Source organism: Rhipicephalus sanguineus, chromosome 5 (assembly GCF_013339695.2).
Source record: "Rhipicephalus sanguineus isolate Rsan-2018 chromosome 5, BIME_Rsan_1.4, whole genome shotgun sequence".
Lineage (NCBI taxonomy): Eukaryota > Metazoa > Arthropoda > Arachnida > Ixodida > Ixodidae > Rhipicephalus > Rhipicephalus sanguineus.
This window is the reverse complement of record NC_051180.1, coordinates 117,377,748-117,402,826: the sequence shown is the minus strand read 5'-3', so window position 1 is coordinate 117,402,826 and position 25,079 is coordinate 117,377,748. Positions and strand designations below refer to the sequence as shown.

The window sequence follows — 25,079 nt, the reverse complement described above, 5'->3', positions numbered from 1 at the left end:
CTACCGACCTCGCGTCGTGGAACGCGAAGAGGAACGCTACGAGCGTCTTGTCTTCCCTCTAGCCTGGCTGTTAATTCTCACAGGGCGAGCGGGCAATGCGGTCGGCAGGCGTGCGAGAGGGGGGCAGCATAGGAGAGGAGAGAGACGGGGAGGGGACGTGCGTGCGCTGGTGCTCATCGCGGTGTTGCGCAAGAGAATTTCGGCATGTCTAGCCGGCGTTTCAGAGGAAGAGTGGAAAGGGAGAGGGAAGTTGGAGAGGGGGAGGGGAGAGGGTATGCGCATGAGCAGTAAGGGTGGTCACGCCGCACACCACCACCACCACCGGATTGAACTCCGCCATAAGATACTTCGCATCTAATAAGCTTCCTAAATCGGGTCCCATTAAGAAGTAGAGGCCCAAAAGATTGCCTCCTGGCAAGGACGCCAATTATTACTGTCCTGGCACACTTTAGCATAGGGTCAACTGCAACCAAAACTTTATTGTCCATTTTCTCAAGAGCATTTGTGCCTGCCACTTGGCTTGTGGAAAACATAGCACAACTATGGCTGGACCGATTTTTATGCTGTTTGTTTTATTGTAATCCATAGACTGTGCTGTACTTCAACACAGTCGTGGAATTTTTGTTTATAATGCTTTCATTATTTTCTTATTTCATAACTACTGCATGGCACGATTACCTGAGACACAGGTACTTGCATCTAATGTTCAACAGAAAATTATTAGGGCTGTAAAAAAATATCTAAAACTGTATTTAAGTACAAACAGTATGTGAACAAAGATACAAAGTAGTTCCAGCCTCATAGCATGTTTAGTCACTGTGCCAGGCTTTCCATGAGCAAGGAACATGTGAATTTTTATTAAATGAAAACTAGTAAAGACATCTTTATGAGAATTAATATTTGTCTTTTATGATGATTTGTGGTGTGTGTACCAAATTTCATCAACCTAGGCCAAGAAACTAAAAAGTTACAAACGATCCCCGCATCCCCCCTTTAATGCTGTCATTCCTGTACTTTTGACATGATGCTTTTAAAGCAGCAGAATTGCACTTTTGTTATGAATTAGTGTTACATATTACTGGAATAACCTTGGCAAAGCTGTGGGGTAGGTACCTGCATAGTTTTCTTAGCAGCCTTGAAACAAGCCTGAACAGTACGCGTACAGCTGCCAGTATGGCATACGGCTGGGCACACCACCTCCAAAATGTTAGGGGCCACCTTATCTTGGAGGTCATGCCAAAGAGTCCGGCATCTTTCTGAGCCAGCAGTAATGGCAGCACTTTTATTTTTTTTTCACCATCAAAAACTGATTTTGCCCACCTTTTTGCTCGTATTTCAGATGATAAATTTTGCACGAAGTCCCTGCAGTATCTTAAACTAGGTTCCTTTAAAGCAATTTTGAAAAATTAGCGGTGTGCCTTCAACAAAGTGTTCATGTAGGTTAAAAGGAATTAGTGACGTGGGTTGCGTTCTAATCAATGTGACTTAATAGTAAAGCTAAACAAGTATAGAAATGTCATCAAACGGTGGCACTGGGTGTCCGAATAAGGGGAAGACTGTGACCACAATCATCATCATCGTCCTCCAGGATCTATATATTTTTTCAATTAAAGTACTGAACTGAAAATCGCTCCTTGCTACGTATTGCAATTAAAACATTTGTTTGCTTTTAGATTGCATTTGTCTGTTCATTGTAACAATATTTTTACGTACAGATTGCATCTGCAGTCATGTCCTTTAGCAAACGGATTAGACTTCTTTCTAAATAGCTTGTCCCCACTTTTGTGTCTTGTAGGTTCTGGGCCAAACGCAGGACCACCGTCACAGAGTGCTAGCTGCTGCAGCCAAGAACATCAAGAACTGGTTTGTGAAGGTCCGCAAGATCAAGGCCATCTACCATGCCCTGAACCTGTTCACTTGGACGTGACTCAGAAATGCCTCATTGCCGAGTGCTGGTGTGCCGTCTCTGACCTTGAGAAAATCCAGATAGCCTTGCACCGAGGCACGGTCAGTGCACCTTGTCGCTGTAATAAAAATGTCTTGCAAGCCCTGTGTGCCACTGAAAAAAGACCCAAGTTACCAGGGGCTCTTGAAATAATGCAGAGGAAAGGATCATTGCACTCTTATAGCCTTGGGTCTGCCATTTGGAAACAGCTTTTCTCTTTAGGAGCTGTTGGTCCTGTAACCGTTTTCTTAGTGCTGAAAATGCCATGAACATGTGGAAAATCCCTAGATTGCTTGTTTGCAGGTCAAGAGCTTTGCATAATAATATTTCGTAATAATTTTTTTAAAAGGTATAAGGAAACTCTGACATTGTGGCTGGCACCAAAGCAATCTTTTTCCTGCACATTCCTGAGCATAACCTCCCTAGTGAACGGATGGTCAGAAAACGCCGCCGATTGGTAGTTGAGGCTCCTCGGAACACGCGAGCCAAACATTATAGCGCAGCACGCGGGCTGGGATTTACAATTAATTTTCAAAGTCGGCTAGAAATCGTTCCCTCTTCTTTCTACAAATGATGCCATATACCCAAATGACCGCGCAATATACCCAAGCTCACGGCCATTGGCTGATTTGAACATCGTGAGCTGCACAGTTACCGAGGCCACCACATGCACGTGCACGTGCACTTGTGATCACACTGAAAATAAGCTGCGCTTCGAGTAAAAAAATGCAAAAAATACTCAAGGTCATGACGCACGCGCAGCGTGACTTCTTTCCCCCATGCCATCCCTCCCTGCTTACCTTCCAGCGCGCTTGTCAGGACGACAGAAGAGACAAAGCAATTGCAGTGTGCTGCAAATCTCTAACTCCGCTTCAACTTCAGGGATTCTAAAAAAATCACAGCATATCCACAGGGTGAATGATGAAGAGTCGGATGAAGCTCCGGAGGAAATCATTGGTAAACCGTGAAACTCTTCCATGAAATTCGCCTAGTACATCATATAAAGAGTGTGAAACACCGGGGTGAGGTTATTATCGAACCAAAGTCGATCACACACGTCGCAACTGTGGCCAAACGAATGAGTGAGAAATTCCCGCTCGAACCGCGCGTCGGCTCCTTGAATCTGAGACCGCTGGCGCCGCTTCCCGCGCACGAGCACCATCAAGGTCTGCCAGGCACCGCCACTGCGAGAAATTCCCGCTCGAACCGCACGTCGGCTCCTTGAATGTGAGACTGCTGGCGCCGCTTCCTGCGCACGAGCACCATCAAGGTCTGCCAGGCGCCGCACTCGCTTCGCCGCCACTTCTCGGGCTTGCACCGCGGGATCCTGGCGACGAGCACGAGCCGCTGGGCCCTCCGCACCCGCCGCTCTGCTTCGTCCATGCCCCACCAACGATCCGACACGTACGGTGACGATCCAGGAGACTGAGAGAGGCACTCGTTCCCCGCAAGCCAGGCACAGCCCGCGCAGCAGCCGATCGGAGAGTAGCGGCACTTCCACCGCCATCTAGTGGCGATTCACACAAGCGCACTATTGCACACATTTCTATTGGAATAACACAGATTGTGTACAGCGCCATCTAGAATATCATCAGTCAAGTGCAGTTTGTATGTACTTCTATGAGACAGCGCCATCTATTATACTGTTCGGGAGATACTGCCGGTTACGCCTGACATGGGACAAGGTTAGACTAAGAGGAGCTACGCCCCTAAAAATTTGCGGCGGTCAATTCGTGAGGCAATAAACTCCTTTAATGAAGCCATTCGATGGTAACTTGAAAAAATGTTGCAGGGCCCCTTTATTAATGATTGAGCTGCCACACGCTCACTTTTATGTGGTGTGCTCAACGGTACGTTGCACAGAGGGCTCTACTTCATCCTCCTACCTGAATACACAAGTTCTCTGGACGGCCTGTGTGGTTGAGTGTGTGTTCATTCTGGAGATACAACCTGAAAGACATTTATCTCACACGGTGGCTGTTATGACAGGTTAAATTGTTCGATGACAAATGATATACAGGGTGTCACAACTATCATGCAGCACGATTTAAAGAAAGAGGAACGGCGTTACGCGAACCAAACCCACTGCACATTGTTCCTAGCACACTGGAGTAGCCACTGCTACTTTTGTCGTCAATGAGGTTTGATTAATTAGTCATAATTATATTTGTAACTCGACAAGTACTCACCTAATTGTCAAAATGTCAATTAGGCGTATGTAGGCATGTTCAAATGGCATCTAACTGCGCTACTTTCAACAACGTGCTAATTGCGCGCTCATTTTTTACGGTTGATCAAGAAAGCCCGTGAAATATGAAAAGTGACACGTACTAGACTGTTGCGCTCGTCGGGAACCATCGCCCTCAAACAGGCTCCCATGAGGTAGACAGTATCAAGGGAAAAATGCAGAAAGAAAAAGAGATGCATCGCCCTATCTGCCACTCCCCGGCCTAAGAAATGCACCGCTTGGTTTTACAGAGTCAGGCCGTAGTCAGAACACCTGCTGCATTATCGGTGAGAACAGTCGGCCGTGAGATATGGATAATGATTGTGGCGCACTATCGATCGGAATGAATCCCAGCGAAATTGCACGCATATCGTTGGTGCCCGACCTGTACCCTTGCCAAAATGCGAAACGCTGTTTCTCGCAACGGACAACAGCCAAAGCGGTTGTTTGCAGTAAGCTTATTTGAGGGCGCTGGCTTCCTTTGTGGGTGGGAGCAGGGTCACGTGTTATTTTTCATATCGCGGGCTTTCTTTATTAGCTGGAAAAAATGAGCACGTAATTAATACGTTGTTAAAAATTGCACAGTTAGATGTCCTTTGAACATGCCTACATACGCCTCATTGACGTTTTGACAATTAGGTGAGTACTTGTCGAGTTACAAATATAGATATGACTAATTAATTAAATCTCATTAACGAAAAAAATAGCAGTGGCTACTCCAGTGTACTAGGAACAATATGCAGCAGGTTCGCTTCACGTAACGCTGTTCTTTTTCTAAATCGTGCTGCGTGATAGCTGGGACACCCTGTATACATGGAAGGACAACAAAATTTACGCTCGGGAAGGCTTGTTTTTAGGACTGCTTGAGTTGGGTTCATTAGAGCAGAAATTGTTAATGACATCCTTTAATGCATCTGTGAAATTGGCCTACAATAAACAGTTACCGTGAACTCAAGCCAGTGCTCATTGCATGGTCTGTTTGATTGTACCAGTGTAAGGCCAGACATGACAACAATAAATGGTGCTAATGTAAAACATAACTGGTGACTTGAATTGCCTTAGTTAAAACCTGGTAGTATGGCTTCATTGGTTTCTGTGAGAGCCAGATGTTTCGAGAACGTTTAGGCCATTCATGTGTCCTATCACACACTTGGTACAAGTTTGCCATATTCCTCCAGGATCGTGGTGGCAACACAGTGCCGTCCATCCTGAACCGCATGGAGACCACGGAGACCCCACCCACCTACAACCGGACCAACCGCTTCACTGTGGGATTCCAGAACATTGTTGATGCCTATGCTGTGCCAAGTTACAGGGAGGTGAACCCAGGTGAGCACAGTGGGGGTAGTTTGTTTACCTTATGATTGGCTGCTGGGCCTTTCTATTAGGCAGTTTGTCATGTTAGGCTGTACATAGGTACCAGCTATTCGGCACAGGTTCATGTTGTCAAAGTGAACTTAAGAAGGAACTGGTTCTAAATGCAAAAGGGCTGAAAGCAGAGCCGTGTGTTAGTGTAAATTCGGAACATATGATGTGTAGAACAGGAGCTTTCACGAGTGTCTGTACTGTTTATTGATAGTGTTGTTAGACTACAAGTTGAATCATGAGCTCCATTTTCTTGTGTTTGCATTGCCCTCAACCTTGTCTCGAGGCATTTATTTAAACCAAGACATTTATTTTAAAAAAACCAAGCTTCACCGACTTTCCTGCATCCTTGTTTTTGTAGTTCCTGTTTGCAATGTCTGTTATGACTGTTATAATTTGGTCATTGGCTGTGCGTTTTTCATTTTATGTTTTCTCGCTTAGAGCAAATTTTTTTTCCTGAATCTTGACCAAAATGTGCTGGCATGCACTCAAGCTTTGGAGTACTGCTCATAATCTTCACCTACATATTTTTGAAATAACTCTTTGCACATGCATCGGGAACACTTTAGCTGTATCATTATAGGGAAGCAGGAGGAAGCTTTTTGTGCAAGTGTTTTTAGCTGATGTCTGTTCCTCTAACTTGCTGCAGCCCCGTTCACCATCATCACGTTTCCATTCCTCTTTGCTGTGATGTTTGGAGATGCTGGCCACGGTACCCTGATGTTCCTGTTTGCACTGTGGATGGTTCTCAAGGAGAAAGCCCTGCAGGCTAAAAAATCTGATAACGAGGTTGGTGTGTGATTATGTTCTTTTAAAGGGCCAGTAAACAGGCGCTGACTGTTTTTACGCCTCCGAAACAAGCTTGCCAATTCGTGCAGAAAGCCACGGCGATTACATTTTGTGAATATCACAGCGCTGTGTGCCGTGCAGACGCCCCATTTCAAAAAACAATTTCCGTGCCCCTCTCCAGCGCCTGCTCAGTCGTCTTCACCCGCAAAGTGACGTGCTACATAACACTTTAGTGGGTGACAGAGTCGATGCTACGTAAAGTTGCCCATGGGCAACTTTACCGCGCTTTACAGTCACCGCGCTTTACAGGCAGCGCCATCTCTGGCAGAAAAATAGAAACTGGGAGCATACAACGTGTGTTCTTCATTCTCGCCACCACGCTGCAGCTCGCTTTCGTGCACGTGCAGAGCTCTCGCAGTACACTCGCGTCGCCTTACAATGCACCACCTGTGGTGCAGCTTCAAAAAGATCTCCGAGCTGGACAGGCACTTCCGAAAAGCGAACGTGATAAAAGGAGAAAGGCTCGTCAATCACGTTTACATTGTAGAGCAGACGATTTACATTGTAAGCAGCCTTCCCGATGTATAAATTGCAGGCGCCATACTTCTGACAATGTGCCGAGTTCAATTCAACCACCTGCGCAATGCTAACCGAGGTATAACGTGAGTGTGAACGTTCAACAACAACAGGTAGGTCTCACGAACACGGGGAATCACCCACACCTACAACCTACAATCATAAGTGGACCTACAACCGTAAATGGACTTTCACAATGCGAGAAGACAGCGAGTAATCCTTACGGTAGTCCAAGGGCGTCCGCAGAACTTTTTGCAGGGGGGGTGCATCCGCAGGGGGGGAGGGAATCATCTAGCACTGGCTGCCTTTCTTTCATTGCCGTGACATGACAGGTAGATTAGTCGATAGTTTGTAACGCACGAAATTGAATGGCAGTCCTGAAGGTCGGGACCTGAGTGTGCTGATCAAGCTGTATAGCTTATTGCTATTGCATAGAAAAATATCCGAAATTCCAAGGGGGGGCAGCTGCCCCCCCTTGCTCACCCTCCGGATGCCCATGCTGTAGTCATTGCGTGCATGCGCCGCGTTGCGTACTGATTCAGGTAGTCGAAACTAAGGAAAGCGATGAACTGAGACAGCCAAAACAGAAAGCGAGACAGCGCTGTCAGCTAGGGCATACTTGATTCTCCTTACTGCGGTGATCTTTAGGTGATCCACGCCTGTCACCCTCATTTCTCGTGCGACATGCCCGGGAACCAATACAGTTTCACGCGTGAATCGCGTGCCTAGGTGTTGTCTGCACTGTTGTGGCAGCCCACGACACAGCAATACTTCGGACCTCGGTTCCGCTTCCGTGGGGTTGCTTCCGCCATCATGGATATGCGCAGCTTTGCACAGCAAGCCTCTCGGTTCAGCGTGCCAAGCTGATGGTACCCCAGTTACCCGCACCGCCAGAAAAACACATGTGCGTGTGTGCTACCGCTGCCATAAAAGAGGCTTAGTCTGCTGCACCTGCCTCCGTTAGCTCCAGCGCTTGCCGCCAGAGCCAAAGCGCGGCGCTGTCATCGCGCCGTAAACTTGAGCTTGGGTTTCCTATACCCTGCAACTTCCTTATTACAGCACCTATTCACAAAATTCTTGTGGCAGCATGTTCACATCGTATAAGTGCGCAGTTATCGCTTCATCACAAATTTTGGACTGCGGGGTTGTTTACTGGCCCTTTAAACAAACTCTGGGGCGGTATTGACGACATGTGCAGCTTAATATTTCCTCGTCAATCCTACTTTATCTAGCAATCTGCATACTCCGCATTTTCACTGCTAAGCCTGGCGCGATACCGAATCTGGATGGTTTGCCGATGGTAGCTCGCTTGATGACATCATTGAATGTCATTGTATTTGTAAAATAATTTATTATGCTAGTTTATTTAATAAACCATGTACAATACTACACATATTAAGCGAAATTGTCATTTTATTGTCAACCGAAAGAAATGATTTGGTACTTGTTCTTTCTTGAAATGAGACGCTTCTTAAATGAAGTGACCCTCAAAGGGTTGAAAGAGGATGAGTGACATGACAGACTTGCTATAAACAACAGGGATGAGTTGCAGGTCATGTTTTGTGGTCAGATTAGATGAGGCAAAATGAAGGAGCTTTGCTGTTTATGTACACTGTGCAAGAGCAGTGTCAGATATTATGTCTCCTACGGCAGATAACAGAATTTTTTCTTATCAACTAGACTATTGGACTACTTAGAGGCAGGCACTACTTGCAAGGCAGATTGCAGAGTGATTTTAGGTATTCAACATATTGCCATTAAGATGTCTTGTAATTAACCACTCCAGAGCATGATTTATGATTTTTAATTGCAGAATTGAAGCCCAGCAGTAATAATAATAGTAAAATAAGTCCAGCAGAAATCCTGTGCCCATTGCCAGTTTAGAAAATATGTACCTGCAGTCTATGGCTAAACGCGTTGATGTTCCAGGTAGAAATTACTAGTGCTTTGTAAGTTAACTTCGTTGCTAGGCATTGATCTTTGGTTGCTTGCTGTATGCTGAACTTGAACAGATCTGGAACACATTCTTTGGTGGCCGCTACATCATCCTGCTTATGGGAGCCTTCAGCATCTACACAGGCGTCCTCTACAACGACACCTTCTCAAAATCCTTCAACATCTTTGGCTCATCCTGGTTTGTTCCAAAGAAGTGCGTGGCGATTTTTTTTCTTTCCCTTATTCTGGCATGATATGCTTGTGCACGAATTGCCCAAGCTTTACAATTGTTTAGTGCATCGTACAACCATATGAAACAACAGATAACGAAGCCGGGGAAAGCATAGGGGTGTTATGTGTAATACAGTAGAACCCCGCTGATACGTTTTTGAAGGGACCGTAGGAAATAAACGTAAGAGACGGGAAACGTAAGAGCCGAAAAACAGGAAAAACGGCAAAATATTTAGTGGTACAGAATTTTATTTCAATTCTTACGAGCAGCACGAAAATTGGCGCGCTCAGCCGCGATCTAGTCGATGGATAGAAACGCGGAGCTTAGGACGGCCTCATCCACAGAAATGTAATCAACGTATGTGATTTTTTTAACACCAACAGCTGTAGGCATGAAAGAACTAAGCACACGCAATCACGACCGGCGCGGCGAGTCCGACCGCGAACCGCACGCACGACCGTGCGAGCTCCAACCAGCTCGAACTCCTCCCACTCTCCGACAAATAACGATGATGATGAGTCTACGCCGACGCGATGGCAGAAGTGAATGCCAATCTCGAAGGCCTTGCTTTCGCAAGCAATTACGTCATACACGCCATGTTTGTGCAATACAAATCTCAAAGGCTATGCTTTTGTCAATAGTAAATGCCAATCTCGAAGGCCATGCTTTTGTTTGCATCAATTGAAAGATTCTGTTGCTTGCGCCTCTCATGCGGCTAATATTACGGTCAAACGAGGCCAAGCTGCGTGAAAATGCACCATGGCGGCTCTCTTTGGTAGTCACTCGGTCGGCTCCGAGCGCACTTCGCGACGTATCATACGGGAACGGTCCGACAGTTACGACGTAACAGCGGGGTTCCCAATACATTGTATCCTATGGGAGCTATGCCGGGACCGGTGGAAAACGACGTAACAGCCGGGAAAACGCAGCAGTGAGGAACGTAACAGCGGGGTTCTACTGTATTTATGAAAACAGAGAATTGAAAGCAGAAGAAAAAATTAGTCGCCTATCTGCGTGCTTCGCTGCAAATGTCGTCGAAAGACGATAGTCTTCTGCCGGCCGTACTACATCTGGTCTCACCCACAGCCACCCGTGATGCTGTTCCCAGGGCCACTGCCAGGTGGCAGCACCATATCGTCGGCAGAGGGCTTTTTCTTGCATAAAGTCGCATTTTCAGCACAGCCTAAGAAACACTAGGGTCTTTAGAATTACATATCTATGTATTTTCTAGTAAAGGAACACACCACCTAATACTTACATATTGATGTTGCGCCTCAGATATGCGTAATATTTGCTTTTTGATCGACAATGTTCACAACTATGAATGCAGCTGCCAGTTCAAGATGGCTGGGCGTTCAGCAAGTGCTTAAACTTGGCCGGGTGGCTGAATCGTGTGACACAGACAGACAGACCAAAATTTCTGTGTTCAAGTATCCCAAGAAAGACTATAGTCTTTAAAAAGACTTGCCGCTGGGCAGGATCTAACCCACAACCTTTGCATTGCCTGTGCAATGCTCTACCAACTGAGCTACGGCGATGATCATTCCCCTGCCTGTTTGGGAATGTTAGCCAGTGCCACTTGTAGCCGTGACTGCAAACAGGGAGCCTTTCTGTGTACACAAATGTATCTGCCCCATCTGTGAAATCGAGTGTGGAGTGTGTATGTGCAAAGCAATGCTGTCTAGAGGCAAAGCGGAGAAGGAGAAAGAAGTCTGAGGAGGCCCAGGTAGGTGGAGAAAAAATTGGCGATGATCCTGAGCATTTCCTTTCACAATGCTAGGGTCGAGGGGTAGTGGTAGTGGTTCGGCCACTTTGTCAGCCCTGCTACCAGCAAAAATCAGTGCAACCTTTCACTCCGTGAACTCTGGCAACGTGCAAGGGAACAAGTGCCGACACAAGTGCCAGAAAAGCTCAACAGAGAGGTGACTCTTCAGGAAGTGGAAAGATGGCTCTTATCTTCTGCAAAGTCAACAGAGCTCTGCCTACCCGGACTTTCTCCCTCTACTTGTGTGGTAATAGCAGGGCTGGCCGACATCGCGTCTGCATTGTGGTGTTGCATTACAGTAACAGGGGCTCAATGCTCTGCGTGCGCATAGTTTCCATCAGTGGGTTCACACGGGTTCACATGCTGGAGCAAGAGCTTCTCTAGGCTGATGTAACAACCTTCAACGTTCACACTGCCTTCCAAGGCTTGTTTCAGAAAGGTCAGGTCCCATCTTTCTCAACCTCTAATGGATAGGTGCATGTGCCAAAGCCACCTCACTTGCCCAAGCTCAAGTCGGTTACAGAGCAGCTGATATTCCCCTGGATGCCGTTTATGCGCCTTCTCTCATGCCTCTGGTCAATAAATATTGAGCTAGCATATAAACGCTTGTGCTTTGAAGTATGTGTGAGTACACGTGCATATAAACGTGACCTGACATAAGGCTGATTAGTATACTGAAGTTGAGTAGATAGGACCACAGTTCAGCAAAAAATGTGGAGCTCACTCAGGCTCACTCAATAAATACACTTTGTACTTAGGGCTCACCAGGACTCGGACTCACTACATACTCACGGCTCGGTCTGAGTCTGAGCGAGTCGGCTCATGAGTAAGTTTGCCGACCGATGTGCAGATCAGCATGACAGAACCACTGGCCCATTGTATAATCAAGGCCACCTATTTTCTGGCAAATCCATTTATTCAGACTCCCAATTATTCATGTTTTAGGTGGCTTGTACAGAGTTCAAATTATGGGTATTGCAACTCGCTGGGAAATGAAGACAGTGCACTGTCATCTAGAAGAAACAATATGAAAACTTTCCGTGTGCTAAACATCTTCAGTTATGGTATAATAATTTGGGCATAGGGCTTCCCATTTGGCAGCAAAGCACTCGCAGCATGCTGAATGCCTATTTATTTTTTTATCCTGTCTTCAGGGTGGATTATAACGAGAATGAACAGCTGGACCCAGTGGACAACTACATGGGATCGCCTTACCCTTTTGGCGTGGATCCTGTAAGCCTCATTACAGTGCCTTTGCAGCTGTTTAATTGCCCGTTTTTGCAGCACGTAATTTCTGTCGGCAGGTGTGGCAGCTGGCTACCAACAAGATTCCTTTCACAAACTCCTACAAGATGAAGATGTCCATTGTGCTGGGTGTGTCGCAGATGCTTTTCGGAGTTTTCCTCAGCCTCTGGAACCACAGGTGAGGGCATTGCTGGCTTGTTTTAATTCCGGAACTTGTTTTTCTTTTGTTTCCTTTAGGTCTGTGTTTACTTCTCCCTAATGAACCTTGCACAATGCTCAGCTGAATGTAAGAAAATGAAATTGTGGAGCTTGGCCACCACAACCAAAACTTAGAGAAGTTGTGTTGAAGATAAAGTGAATGTCGATTGTCATCTCTTATTGCATTTCACATGCCATCACTAGTTATTACCATTCCTGTATGTCTGCTTTGCTTTGTGACATTTTTCACATACTGTTACACACTTTGGTAGGGATGGGTGAATATTCGGGCATTTCGAATATTCGAACGAATATTACAGTATTCGAATTCGCTTCGATACGAATTTAGATTATTCGAAATTTCAAAGTATTTGAAATGAACGAATATACAGGGTGTCCCAGCTACCACGCAACACGATTTAAAAAAAGAGGAACGGCGTTACGCGAAGCAAACGTACTGCATATTGCTCCTAGTACACTGAAGTAGCCACTGCTATTTTTTTCGTTAATGAGGTTTAATTAATTAGTCATAACAGTATTTGTAACTCGACAAGTACTCACCTAATTGTCAAAATGTCAATGAGGCGTATGTAGGCATGTTCAAAGGACATCTAACTGCACAATTTTTAACAATGTACTAATTACGTGCTCGTTTTTTCCGGCTGATAAAGAAAGCCCGCGAAATATGAAAAATAACACGTGACTACGCTCCCACCCGCAAAGGAAACCAGCGCCCTTAAATAAGCTTACTCCAAACAACCGCTTTGCCTGTTGTCCGTAGCGAGAGACAGCGTTCCGCATTTTGGCAAGGGTACAGGTCGGGCGCCAACGATATGCGTGCAATTTCGCTGGGATTCATTCCGATCGATAGTACGCCACAATCATTATCCATATCTCACGGCCGACTGTTCTCACTGATAATGCAGCAGGTGTTCTGATTATGGCCTGACTCTGTAAAACCAAGCGGTGCATTTCTTAGGCCGGGGAGTGGCAAATAGGGCGATGCATTTTTTTTTTATTTCTGCATTTTTTCCTTGATACTGTCTACCTCATGGGAGCCTGTTTGAGGGCGATGGTTCCCGACGTGCGCAACAGTCTAGTCACGTGTCACTTCTCATATTTCACGGGCTTTCTTGATCAACCGGAAAAAATGAGCACGCAATTAGCACGTTGTTGAAAGTAGCGCAGTTAGATGCCATTTGAACATGCCTACATACGCCTAATTGATATTGTGACAATTAGGTGAGTACTTCTCGAGTTACAAATATAATTATGACTAATTAATTAAATCTCATTATCGAAAAAAATAGGAGTGGCTACTCCAGTATACTAGGAACCATATGCAGTATGTTTGCTTCGCGTAACGCCGTCTCTCTTTTTTAAAATCGTGCTGCGTGATAGCTGGGACATCCTGTATATGTATACATTTGACCGCACATAACCCCCTGTAAAGGTGGTTTCACTGCAGCGTCTGGTTGCTGTGCCGTGAGGCAACCCATCCAGGGGAAATCTGCACTGCCGCGAAGCCACGCTTCAAGGCTAAATGTACATATCTTTTTAAGTTTAAAAGCGTGCTATATGGGCTTATATGCGCTAAGTATAGTCATTTTTAAATTGTAACGTATTGCACCACTTATAAGTTGCACCCTACTGCTATTCAAATCGTGATACTATTCAAGGCTGCTTCCACTTCATTTCAAACCAAAAAAGTGACATTCACTCATACCTAGTTCCAATCCTTAAAAATTGGGCAAGGGTAAAAATTGTGCAAGGGTAATGACAGAAATGCTCATTTTTCTTAATAATATGCTGTAAATACTATTAGAACTATTCGATTCGAAATTATTTGACCAAATCACTATTCGCTTCGGATTCGCTTCGAACCTCAAATTCACTATGCGCCCATCCCTACACTTTGGTAATAATTATTTTGCTATTATGTTATCCTGTGCATGCAGAGGGTTAAATGTCCTAATCCCATTTGTGGTGATGGGCAGAAAGGTGACATTTCTGTTTGATTATTCGTGCCCTCAGATTTAGGTGTACGTTAAAGAACGCCCATTGATCAAAAACATTCTGGAGTCCCCCACTAGAGCATATCATATCATGCTTTTGAAATGTATAGCGCCAGAATTCGTAATTTTTTTCTGTGTGACTAGTTTTGTGCCTGGTGAACAACTCCCAATAATGTATCTAGAGCCTGCGCTATGAAGTAGTTGCAGGTTATCTGGCTGCACCTGTTGGACTTACAGTTGTATCGTTTATGTGGCTGGATAAATGTCTTCCTCTCTAGGAACAAGTTCTCTTTTGTTGCAACAAAGCTAAATGTTCCGTTTCCGTCACCCAGGTTCTTCCGCAACATGTCCAACATATGGTGTGAGTTCGTGCCTCAGCTGCTGTTTCTGTGCTCCATCTTTGGCTACCTGGTGATCATTATCTTTGCCAAGTGGACCATCAACTTTGGAAAGGACACGTTCTGTGCGCCCAGCCTCTTGATCGCACTCATCAACATGTTCCTCTTCACCTACCCAACCGAGCCTTGCTACCAGGCACAGTTCTACAACGGACAGGTGAGGCTTAACCTAATTTTTTTCATGCTTTTCTATGCGCAGGCTCTTCTTTTTTTTCCTTTAATTTAGACATTCATTTTGCTCTAGGCCCGTGCATTAGTGGCAAATGTGTATCTGCTCAGAAATAGAAAACTGAACAGGTTTATAAGTATACATGGTAGAATGATAGTGGTATGCAAGTGAGGACTTAAAGGGATACTGAACAAAATTTTCGCCGCCGAGATAAATGGCCCAATTGAAAGATTGGGTGCTGAAATTTGTTGAAACAACCTTCATTTCAGCCAGAGACTAGCAGAAAATAATGAATTTAATGCATTTTTCGCAAATTGGCGCGTCTAGTGGCCGCGCCGCGAACTAGAGAGGAAGTGACACGAAACTCGGCGGATACTGACTCGCCAATCGTGCTCGCTGCAAAATCGCTTACCAATCGACATCGCAAGCCGCCACCCGCTGCCGCGCGTAAAGGCAGTAAAGGCCGGGAACGTGTTCTTGAGAGGAGAGGTGGAGAAAGGGAAGCGGCAGGGCAGGAGAGAGCGTGCCGGTTGCCCCCCTCTTGCTGGAGCATTCGACGTCACGGCCGTCGACAAGCGCACTGGCGTGCAGCCGCCGCGCTCTCACAATCCACTAAAAATACGGCCAACTGCTCGAAATTACGTGAAATAAACGCTATTATAGGAACAGTCGTGTCGTCTGAGTCAAATGCAAGTGTTTTCATAGCTTTTTCAAATTTTCATTCATTCATTCATTTTTATTTCCTTAAAGACCCCCGAAAGGGTATTACATAAGGGGTGGGTAAATATACAATCAGTTATTGCGTTGTCACAATGATCAATGCGAAGTTACATTTGAAATGCTATGCATGAAACTTGATGGGCAGGTGATTGTGGCGACATCGTGGGAAAGGCCGTTCCAGTCTTTAGCTGCTCTGAGAAAAAAAGAAGCAGAAAACGTTTTAGTGCGGGCACGTGGGCGAAAAACTTGTAGTGCATGGCCGGTGCGATGAGATATGTGAGCTGCGGGGATAATGTAAGGAGGGCGATGAAGGGGCGAGTGAAAAAACTTGTGAAATAATGAGAGGGTTGCAATGCGTCGGCGATAAGACAAATATGGTAAGTTGCACTCTGCTTTGAGGGATGTAACACTGATGTCGTATGAGTACGAAGCATGAACGAATCTAGCTGCACGATTTTGAATAGTTTCTAGAGAATTTGTGAGACCAACTTCAGGCGGGTTCCAGGTGGGAGATGCATATTCTAACTTTGATCTGACTAATGATGTATAAGCAAGTAGTTTTACATGACTCGGAGCGTTGCGTAAATGACGTTTTAAGAAGCCCAAAGTTTTGTTAGCTGATGATGTGATTCTAGCAATGTGAGGGTTCCACGACAAATTGTAGGATAGGGTGACTCCAAGGTATTTATAAGTGGTTACTGATTCGACAGGGACATTAGCTATGTTATAAGAAAAGCGAAGAGGATTTAGACGACGAGTGAAGGAGATTAGTTTGCATTTAGTAGGGTTTAAGGACATAAGCCAGTCATCACACCATTGTAGGATGTGGTCGAGGTCTTCTTGCAATAAGATGTGGTCAGAAGGGTTAGTAACGGTTCTATAAATAACACAGTCGTCTGCAAACATGCGGAAATTTGAAGATACATGCAAAGGCAGGTCGTTAATGTAAATTAGAAATAAAAGAGGACCAAGGACAGAGCCCTGGGGCACACCCTTTCAGTATCCCTTTAAAGCAAGACAACGTGGACAGTGTGAGATCCAGAATTGGGCAGCTCATATCATCAGCTCTGATGGGTCAGCGTTAGCACCATCAAATCATCCATCGGTCTGGACTCCTTAGCTCAACGAAGAAAGCCACTGTGGCTGGCACTGTTTCACAATCTGTATCACAATCGCCCTGACCTAGCTTCGAGCCTCCATTTTAATACCACCTGTGCGAACATCACGTCAGCTTTTCAATTCCACGAGTGTGCAGCGTATATATGACTGGCTCTACAAACGCATTCAATAAGTTTTTTACCCTTGGCCATAGAAGCATGGAACTCGCTACCCGAATCAATCTTCCATGAACGTGACAATTCGAAATTCAGGCAGTTAATATCAGCTCACTTGGCAAAATTAAACTGATCAACAGCAGGCATCTCCTTTACCTCACTGATTCAAATATGAAACTGCAATCTTACTTTGTAGCTTCTCTTCTTCCTTATTTTTATTTATTATTTTGCCCTGTACTTTTATAATATTTCCCAAAAATTGTGCCTTTAAAAAGATATCAGTTCATTGTCCTCACTTCCATAAAAATATATAACGTAACCACGCCTTCTTGTAGATTGTGCTTCCTAAACCAGTGCATCAAACATTTCGTAAACACATGCAAAAACATATTGAATGTGTATTTCTTTTTCGTCCTTTTTTTTCTCGGTTCTATAGACATGTACAACGGTGATATGCCACCTTGTCTGTGATATCCCTTTGTATAATTAACGTGACCTTGTATATAATATTTCGCTACCCTCCCCTTATGCAATGCCCAACTCGGGGCCTTTATGGGATAATAAATTATGGTGATGGTGACACGGAGCAGAATGAATGCAGGGCCCGTGTTTCCTGTCTCGTATGCTATTTGTACGATATTGAATCAGATAAATCTGCAAACTTCGCGGTTGTGTGTTGTCTATATGTTCTCATTCACTGACTGAAATGTGTGCAGTGCAACACGCTGTTCAATGCTATAGTGGTCATTTATGCAGCAATGCCCTCATTACGTTTGTGCAGAAAGGCCTGCAGAGCTTCCTGGTCATATTGGCCGTGATTTGCATCCCGTGGCTCCTGCTTGCCAAGCCCTTCTATTTGCGCCACAAGCACAAGATGGCAGTGAAGGCTAGGGGTGGCCGTTCAAATACTATGGTAATCTTACGAAGAATCATTCTGGGGTTGAAAGAGGAACTTGCCTTGTACCACGTTTAATTGCATAATGATTACATCCCAAATGTATTTACCGTTGCAGCCATGGTTGCAGCAATGGCAGTGATGATGCAACCCCATGATTTCAACTTGTTTTGAGTCGTTCTGGCATGTCTGCTGGTTACACGTCTACAGTTAAAGGCTATTGAGTATGTGCTCTAGCATGGAGGCAGCGTGGTTGCTGTGCAGTGTTCCGTATCGTTTCTACAGATTGCATGACGCGTTTGACTTTTCAGTCCAGTGTGATGATCACTGGCTGGGCTTTGTGATAAGGGGTTCCCCTCTGCCACTGTGTGATTAAATATGAGGATATGATCAAAGTGCTTTGTTCTGCAAACATGAGTTCGATTTCTAACGTCTTAAAATGCGTCTTAATTCACTACTTTTTCCGACCACAGAATTATACGATGAAGGAACAGTGAATCATCGAATTTTTAAAATAGGCCTACGGGCAAGCACTCTGCAGGTAGCATCAGTGCATGAGTCTCCTAAGCAATAGCCAATCGGGGTTATGCATAAATAGTGAATTTCGTCGGACCACCTCTTATCACTGTTTTTATGTTTAATATTTTTAAGAATTTGGAAATGGGACAACTTTCTTGACGCCATGCAAATAATCTGCATGCCAGCATGCTCGTACAGGAAACTTTTCTTCCCCTCCCTTGCCAGTTCTCCTGAAAATTGGGCAGTAAAGCATCATAGAATGCAACCAATGGGCCAGGTGAAACCTGAAATGGCTTGACCCATAGACCAGAGCCGATTTAATTCATTGGTTTATCCACACTCACCTTCCAAGCAAGCCACACATCAGACAAGCTGGAAGCAGGTGATTTGAGTGAATAATTGTGCATACTTAACGAGTACGTGTACATTATGCGTGAATATTATATTGCCTTGCAGCATTTGTTGTAAATTACTACCTGCCACAATGGCTGTCTCTGTGCTGTAGAGCAGGAGGTTGTGGGTTCGATTCCCAGTAGCAGCAGCTGTATTCCGATGGGGATGGAATGCAGATATGCTCATGTACTTTTAGTGTCTGAACTAGTGATGCAGAACTATCAGTGGTAAAAAAAAACTATCGATAATAAATTTAATAGTACTACAGATAGTGTAAAATCAACCGCGCAAACTCATTGCAGCATAAACTTGGTTCCCCAAATCTGTGGAGCAGGAGGAGCAGGCTGACGGGCAAGAAAGTTGACTTGATTGCGCTCCTTCACCAGAATTTTTGTCTGACACATGACAATTAAGTCCAATTATTCAAGTGTACAGGAAATAAGACGGTTAACATTTGGCAGTACTGTGCAGCTTCAAATTTATATTGGATTTTGTGATTTCAAAATAGAAATATCAAGAACTAGGTTTGTTAATTGTAAGGTGAAAGTGGTTACTTCTAAATATGAATTTATTGATGGACATATTCCTGCATTTTCACTGCCGAAATAATCTTTATTTTCCCCCAAAAATTGCTCATAAATAAGTAAACTGAGTATTGCTGATAGTAGGCTATCGTAAGTGCTTTTTGGCAATATTGCCGGCCGGCAACAACATAGTTATTCACAACACTATTGATGGTAATGTCGGTAGTAATACTAACGACGGTTATATCGATGCTATCGATAGTCGATTTGCCCATAGTTTTGCATCACTAGTCTGAACCCCTGGTATGAAATTATCCAAAGCTCTCCACAGCAGCACCTCATAAAATGCTGGGTTCTTTTTTTAAGACGTTGAAGCCTCGCAGTGTAATTTAGTAATATTTTTGGAAAGCTTTCCTGTTCAGGAAATAATTTTTTTTGTTCTTGTGCTAGTTTTCTTCAATGTAATTCAGCATATTTTGATTAGTGGTTTCTGCTGGCGAGGCCAAAGTTCAATTCCTGGCCACCACAATTTCATTCTGGTAGAACCAAATGCGGTAATGTCTCGAGCTTTAGGTGTACATATTTAACAACTTACAGCAACAAAAGCTACTTCAAAGTAGCAAATTGCTCCGCACTATGGAAAGAGGAGTCTGAGTGTCTTTCCTGTTCATATGATCTTTCTACTTTTCGTAATAGGTTGCGGTCTTCTTTGCACAAGTAGCAAAACCTTGTACACCGCCCTCCATTACAGCATTCCTCGTAGGCTGTGCTTCAGCCTTGCGACTAGATTCTTCACTTAGTACGTTACTATAGTTCTTATTTTTTCCACAGTTGTTTCTTTCGCACTTAACATGTGTGCCACACGGGCACGAAAAATGGCATCAGCTATCTAATGCCTTAAAATTTAATACCATTTGCAAGGTGCCACACAGGCAAATCAAATGGCATTCGCCTTAATGTCATTCGTCACCTAATGCCTTCGCTATAACCCATTTGACTGATAAATGCGCACTCTCTACACCAAAGCTGGCTTGCTCACTGCAGTACACATAAAGCATTTGAAATAGCATCTATCTTGTCAAAAATGTTTTATACATGACTTCTAACAAATCGCATGCTATTTCCTAGTTGCACCATAGCAAAATTCACTCCTGAATTGCAACGGCTTTGACATGATCAGGGCTATGTCTGATTCCGGGCTTCAGATTCAACATGCAATGGCCGAAGTTGCTGTGATCTCAATACAGGAACAAACTCAGGCTAATACAACCATAGTATGCTTACTTCTGCATTTCACTATCCCTGAACGCAGATTAAAGTTGTTAAAATGCGTACTTATATTTCATTACTACCCTAAAGATTATTTCAAAAGTCGCTGTTATCGACATCATCAGGTCAAATGCCATCAAATTTAGACGTGTGGTAGCTCCACCGAAAGATATGTCGTTCAGGAACCTAATGCCTTAACTACTGAATGTGATTTCTTGTGCCCATGTGGCACGGGTATTAGTCAAACAGGCTCGAGATCTTCACCCGTCTTTGTGCAGGCCGGCGCCTCCAGCTCATCTCATCACGGCCCAAAGGATGCCGAAGAAGGGGCAGCGGCCAATGCGACGCCGGAGCCGCCCAAAGCTGTCGGTGGAGGTGGCCACGGTGGAGGAGGCCACGGTGGAGGAGGCCACGGTGGTCACGGCAGCGAGTCGGGTGAATTTGATTTTGGCGACACCTTCATCAACCAGACAATCCACACCATTGAGTACTGCCTGGGCTCCGTGTCGCACACGGCTTCCTACCTCCGACTCTGGGCTCTGAGCTTGGCTCATGCACGTGAGTGCCATTTCTGACAAGTTACTTGCCTGCGGAGTGTTATTGGCAGGCAGTGTCAGATTTGCCAAAGCGACAAGAACTTGAGCACTGGTGGCAAAACCAAATAGACAAGTGGGCTTGTCTTCAAGTCCACTTTTCGAAACAGCAGCTTCAGCGACACGCCATGTTCATGGATGTTCATCTCTTCAAAGAAGCCTCCTTCCCCTAAACTTCGTGTCTTGTTTAAATCCCTGCTGAAATGGTTCTTGTGGCTATTAAGTAACAAGCTTATAGTACATATTTTGCCTGTTGTTGCAGCACGAATGCATAGCATTGGGTCGAGGCTCCATAGAAATTGGACAGAATTGCACTATACGGTTGCTCCATCTACCTCCATGTAAGCACTCTCATCATATGGGTTTGTAACCGGTGGTAAGGCAAAGTATTAAATGCCTTCACATTTTTAAGTGTATATCCCCTTCAGCGGCGGTGTGTACAATTGTGCACATCAACTTCGGAGGTGCATCGTGCACTACATGTTTCTTCAAATGGCTTGAAAGGCAGCGTGCACATTTGTGCAGGCTTCCCGAGTCGACGACTAGCGGTCATTTAACTTCATTGGGCTGTGTATTACTGCAGAGGATCACTTTGCTGGAGACACTACCATATTCGACGATCGTTCGACGTGCCGCGTTCCTGGACCAACATCAAGAGCTTTTTTTTTCTTTTCTCGAAACGAATACAACCAAAAAAACAAATTGTGCATGCATTTTGGACCTAATATTTCATTCTTTTTATGCAAGTATTGAAGCTGACTGGTTGCAGAATAATTAGATATTTAATTACATGCTAATTAACATTAATTACTCACACAAAACAACACATCCCTTCATTTCCTTCCTTTGAATGTAACACTGAGTGCCTTGGAATCATGCCATGCGAATTTGACACATTTGCAGGCAGACAGTGTACCATAATTCGTGCCTGAAGGGGATATGGTACGCTGCCTTTCAGCAGTGCGACTATGCTATATATACAGTAGCATCTGTATGGACCCTAGCTGACGTTCGTGGCTCCCGTGTTGCGCAGAGCTGTCGGAGGTGCTGTGGAACATGGTGCTGAAGAACGGCCTGATGCCCATCAGTGTGATCGGGGGCTTCATGATGTACTTCACGTTTGCCGCCTGGGCATTCCTCACCGTGGCCGTGCTGCTGATCATGGAAGGGCTGTCAGCCTTTCTGCATGCCCTGCGTCTCCACTGGTACTATGCCTCTACGGTTTTATCTAAAGCTACACTTTCGAGTCTCTTTGTTTTGTAGCTATTGTGGCTTTAGAGATAGCTTAATAAAATGGCTGGCTGGGCTAGTTGGTTGTGCATACTTAAGGTTAACAGCTCGAAAAAACGCACGGCGGACAGGAAAAAGGACGGGACAAGCGCTGACTTCCAAGTGAAATTTTATTGACAAGAAGGCTCTTATATGTACCCGGGTGAACAGAAAAAACGGTGAAAAAAAAGAATAACAGAAGCAAAGATACAAAACCACTAAACATCAACTATCACTGAGCCTGCTACGCCGACTCGCGCTTCCCAAAAAACAGAGCTCCCTCTCTGACAATGCAACTGATGGCTTGCTTACACACGTGCTCCTTTCACGCGCCATCTGAGCAGCCTCACAGATCATGCACTCGTGCTCTTCTTTAATCTTATCCAGAACTGCGGTCCTTTCAAACTGCGGAGTGCACCCACACGTGCTCACGTGAAGCGCGAGGAAGCCATCTTTGCCATTGCGAACGTTATTGGCATGCTCCCGTAGGCGTTCGTTTAGGCATCTGCCCGTCTGGCCCTCGTAGCACGCGCCGCAAGACAATGCGATCCTGTACACCACGCCCTGCGCACAGTCGACAAACTGCGTCCTGTGCTTGACCATGCACTGTTTACCGCGCCTCTTTACGGGGCAGGTCCTGTTTGCCAACTGGGACAACTTGTCTGGAGCACTGAAAACCACTTTCACGTTGAGGTGTTGTCCAATTTTTTTTAGGCGATGTGACACCGAGTTCATATACGGAATGACCGCCAACTTTTCCCGCTTTTCCGCTGTGGTGCGCTCTTCGTTACCGTCACTGCTCTTACGTTTACTTTTTCTGTGCATTGCCTCTGCCACAGAAATAAGCAAAGGGTGCGGGTACCCTTGTCTTTCTAGGCGCTTCGACTGTGCCTGGAAACTGGCTTCCAAGACGTGATGGCAGGACCTCTCTAATGCGTTCTGGAAACATGACTGTACAATGGCTCTCTTTACTAGTTCGCTATGTGCCGACGAGAACCGCAGAATAGGCTTCTGCAATCTGGGCTCATAACACCAGCATGTGTGATACTCCGAGAATGAAATCTTTAAGTAGGGGTGTGCGAATATTCGAAATTTCGAATATTTTTCTAATAGTGTTTGCTATTCGATTCGATTCGCACTGAAACTTTACTATTCGAACTTCCCAAAAACAAATACAGTCAACGCCCAATTGAAACGGACCCCTTCAGATTTTCAATATGCTTCACCTCATTACACTCTCGTATTGCGGCAAAGCTGCCTTTGAAGCTCCGTTATGGTCGAACTTTGCCAAGACAAGTCAACGTCCGATTGAAAGTGGTCCCTAGATTTTCAATATGCTTCACCTCATCACACCCTGGTATTGAGGCAAAGCTGCCTTTCAAACTCCGCTAAGGTCGCAAATGTATTAACTCAAGAAAACGCTGGTTCCAACATGGAGATGAAAGATGGGTCAGCAGTGGGGGCTCAATTAATGCTGTTTTGGACCTGAAATTTGGGCAGGAAGTCCGAAAAATCGGACACCGAAGCTTTTTAGCATCCAAAATTTCAGATGTTCTTATATATCGACGTCTACGAGGCAGATTTGGAACTCCGGACTTCAAGGGAGCACACCCTTGTTTGCCACATCAGTTGGGCTTCCACAGAAGTTGAAAGAGGAGGAGAGGTTGAGGAAATGGCATCTTTGCCTATCACATGTAAAGTGTTGTCGGCAACACTTTGGTTGCACCAAATCATGTACATAAATAGAATTCAGCCTCTACATTGCCTCATTCTTGATAAGAACTATGAAACACCACTGCGCCAGTGCTTCATCAACCTAGCGAAAAGGAACACTTTCGTGTTGCTATCTCATAAGAATATGCTTAGAAATCCTCTCCAACTTTTTTTTCTGCAATTTCGCTTCGAAGTATTAGAAAAATATTCTAGAAATTTTCTAGAAATATTCGAAAAATATTCGATTTGATTCGCACTCACACTTTAATATTCGAATTCACTTCGCACCCAAAATTTTGCTATTCACACAGCTCTATCTTTAAGTCAAGAAAGCGGATGCTCTCTCTCTCCGGCGTCTCGTGTGTCACCACGAGCGCACAGAGGCATTCGCGAAACGTTTGTAACACCTGCGTGACCTTAGCATGAAAAATATCCAAATCACAGTTCAAGATTATCAGATAATCGTCCACATAACGAAAGGTCTTTACGACGGATAATTCACCAAGCCTTTCATTCAATGCCCTGTCAAATTTGGCCAACAGCAAGTCACTCAGAAAAGGGGCTATGGACGACCCGATTGAAACACCCTCTTTTTTAATGCAAGTCTTCTCGCTCCATTCTAGAAATGTTGACGTAATGTACTGTTCACCCGGGTATATATAAGAGCCTTCTTGTCAACAAAATTTCAGTTGGAAGTCAGCACTTGTCCCGTCCTTTCTCCTGTCCGCCGTGGTTTTTTTTCGCGCTGTTAACCTTAAGTTAGAGATAGCGTTGACCCCACTCGCAAGTAGTGTGGGCAGCATGATCGCTGTTATGACAAGAACCACACATGTTAAGCTCGCAAGAAGTAACCAATAAGAGCAGGGTCCGCTTGGTTTCACTTCAAGAAAGTATCAGCGAAGCTTTGTCTTGATGTTGTTGAGTGTAAGAGAAAGCTGCTGTAGCTGCAGAAATTAAATCTTTGCCCAGTAGATATGTATTAACAGGCTTGGTCAGCATTGGTGGTAGCCTACAACGAAGCCAACTTTCTGTAGAACCTTTTGGTGTTTCT

At 44.8% G+C, this 25,079-nt stretch overlaps 1 pseudogene; it reads left to right on the top strand.

Annotated features, from left to right (window-relative positions):
* The window catches only part of LOC119394192 (V-type proton ATPase 116 kDa subunit a 1-like), a 48,161-nt pseudogene that overhangs the window by 22,551 nt on the left and 531 nt on the right, over window positions 1-25,079 (top strand).